Source organism: Euphorbia lathyris, chromosome 1 (genome assembly GCF_963576675.1).
Source record: "Euphorbia lathyris chromosome 1, ddEupLath1.1, whole genome shotgun sequence".
Classification (NCBI taxonomy): Eukaryota; Viridiplantae; Streptophyta; class Magnoliopsida; order Malpighiales; family Euphorbiaceae; genus Euphorbia; species Euphorbia lathyris.
Window position 1 is genome coordinate 92934168 of NC_088910.1, and position 3576 is coordinate 92937743.

Consider the following 3576-nt stretch of genomic DNA (forward strand, 5'->3'; position numbering starts at 1 on the left):
TTCAATAAATTTTTATCCTATTTTCTTTTTGGGAATGTTAAAAGATTATGCCGCACTTTGAAGTACGATAAGAATAAGAGGTTTATTTCTTTTAGGAATAATGGTACAACATATAAAATTGATTATGAGGCTATGGGCATGATGTTTGGTTTTCCAACTAGTGGTTTTGTTGAAAGGCCTAAAGAAATTAATTCACACACCATTTGGAATACACTATCCGGCCAAGATACTTTTTACCCTAAGAACACATCTAGTAAGTGGATTAGGGATAATTGTGTTTTCTACTTTCACAAGTTTTTATGTTTTTCTTTGTTTGGACTGGTTGAAAGTTCTAAGGTTCCAGTTAGGGATTTGTTCGTGCTAGATTGTATTTTTAAAGGTCTTCAAATTGATAGCATTGGCATGCTATTCGACAATTTGCAACGTGCCTCCGCATCCCGCACTAGGTAAGTACCTTTGGGAAATTTTATTACCGGGATTGGGATGGGCGCACGTGGTGAATTGGCGGATTTTCAAAACCTCACTTACCATGGCAATTTACCTCTTTTGGATATCCCGGCTCTTCTTCGAGCCAATTTATTGCTTAAGGAAGGCCCCCCGTATTTATCTCTTATGAGACACGTATTACACACCTAAATGTTCACATGGGTGGAGGAGCTTCTAGCTCTCAAGGTTTAGGTACCGAAGAGGGTGATGATGATGAAGAAGAAGAAGAGGGTGAGGAGGATGAGAATGTTGAAGCTCGAGCACAAGCACAAAAGAATGTTGAAGCCCGAGCACAAGCACAAGAGAATGTTGAAGGAGCACAAAATGTTAATGATGAAGCTGATTTGAGGAGAGTTTTTGAACCAAATGAATGCCCACAACCGGCAAATGAATTTGTGGTTAGATGATATTGATGAAAGCAATCAAGAAATGAGTAATTACCGCGGTAGATGCAAATATACATACTTTGAGGCGAGAGAACAAGTCTACCCGACGCTGAATGTTATCATTTTTCCATCGTCAAAACATTGTGACAACACCGTCTCCACCGGGTTCACCTTCTCATGCCTAGGTTTTATCTTTTCTTTATCATCTATTTTTATGTTGTTTCACTTTAAGTTTGGTACAATGTTCCTATTTTCTATTATGTTTGATACATTTTAATATCTTATGATGGATGATTTAATTTCATACTTTCTCTATCTTATTTCGTATGATTTATTTTCGTACAATTTTTCGTGTTTTATCAATTTTTGCACCAATGAGGACATGGTCCAAATTAAGTGTGGGAGGAGATATTACATATATCGTTTTATTTTTAGTACAAATAAATGCAATGAATAAGAATGAATGACATTTATTCAAATATAAATGCATGTTAATAATTTTTAGTAATATACAATAAGCAACACTTGTTTTATGTAAATGCAACATATATTACAACACTTTTTCAAAATTAAATAACATTTTTAATACAAACATTTGTTTTATAAACCTTACATTAATTTTTCATATGTTTAAACTATTTAACTTATGATTATTTTTAGGTTATCATTATCGATAGAAAATAAAATTTCTATACGGGCAATATTTTTCAAATTTTTCATAAATCTCCGATACGATTTTAAGTAAAATTGTCTCGAGTGAATGTATTTAAGTAAAAAATTCTTTATTTCAATCTCTATCTTATATCATGAAATTCATGATACAATAAATCTTATTTTTAATTTTCAATTAGGTTTATAGGCATTAAATTGAACTAACAATTTTTAGCTCGGTTTGATTTTCGTCTTACATTAACACCAATTGAAGTTTTTAAGGAAACTTTAGCCATAATACATGTTGAATTTTAAGTCAATATAGGATGAATGTGCTATCTTTCTTTTTCCCAATTTATAATTTTAATTTTATAATTCATGTTAATTAAATCAATTAGTTGTATTCTTAACTTTTGGCCACGATTGAGACCAACCTTATCACAATCGAGGTATGAAAGGGAAGAAAATTAGGCAAACGGTACTTTTGGTCACGATTGAGACCACCCTTATCACAATCGAGGTATGGAAGGAACGTTAAAAGCAAGTTTAAAGTAACGATTGCGTCCACCCATGGCATGGTCGGTACCTCTTAAGCAAACACAAAATAAAATGCATATAAAGTTACGATCAAGACCACCCTTATCTCGGGCGTAACTAAGCAAATAAATTAACCTAAGTACTTATTCATTTAATATATATAATTCATATAATAGTTTAGGTTTGGGAAAGGAAATTTTGTGCTTTGAAATGCCTTGAGATGAAAGACTCAATAACATGCGTGCTTATATCGTCCCGAATACTTCAATTTAAAAATTGAAAATACAAGACGAATGATATATCGCCTTTTTACTAGTTAGTTTGATATTTTGCGTATAAATTTGCCATGCAAGGTTAATCTTTTTGGCTTAACTAATTTAAAAAGAAATACAAAGATATATGTTTTCATAAAAAGATTAGTTAAAGGATAAATTCAGTGAAATTTTGCTCAGCACTAGCAAAATATTAAGTGTGGAGATTTGTTAAGCCCAAAATATACCTAAAATATCATTAATATTTACATCAGTTTTGCTATAAAATCATGTTGTTTAAATCTATTTAGAGTACTTTTACGTCCGAATATGTTTCTTTCATTCAAGGTATCTAAATATTTGGTAAAATTCAAATAGGAACGAAAACGGATCAAAAACGAAGGAAAAACCCTAAGTTACGAGCCAAAAAGATGAAGAATTCAGCACACCGATACGAGGAAGACGGAAACGGAGTTAGAACCGAGAGGAACATCCCGAATCTCGGCAGAGATTCTGGAATCTCGGCAGAGATTCTGGAATCTCGGTAGAGATTCTGGGTCGCGACCGAGATTCCCTAATCTCGGTCACGATATGCCTTTTTCAGGAACTTTGCCTGTTCGTTTCGAAGGATAAAAATTGCTTCCTCAATCTCGGTAACATCAGAAATTCCTGCAGCACATCCTTCACATGTTGAAATTCAAAGAAACGCGTCCGTTCGGGTGGATAGAAACGTCTCTTCGCAGCGGACACGACCCTTCAACACGACTCTTCAACATCTATAAATAAAGAGTTGATTTCATAGTTGTAGAGAGAGGATTAATTAAGAAGAGTGCAGAATTTATGCAGAAACTCTGACTCAGAAATGAGTCAGAGATTAGATTTCATTTCTATAAAAGCAATCTTGTCGTACACAAGTTGTTCTTAAATTAATTACAAACACAGTAGCAATTAGATTTAGATTAAGATCTGTTCAAGACTAGTTTACATTTTGGTAGTAGAAATACCATCTCTATTCTGAAGATTCAGCGAGAAGATTAAGTAGCGGATTTGACCCCGGAGCCTGACAAACTCTAACGAGGTTTGAGGAAAGGCTTGACGACCCGGAACTCCAATGTCGTTTTGAATGCTTCCATGCTTTTTATTCTTTGTAAACTTGTATCAATTCACACTTCATCTAATAAAAGTTTATGCAGTTCAATATATTTTTATGTAGTACTTTGGTAAATGATCCGAAGTAAGTTCTGGTGTTTTCATTAAAACGTAGT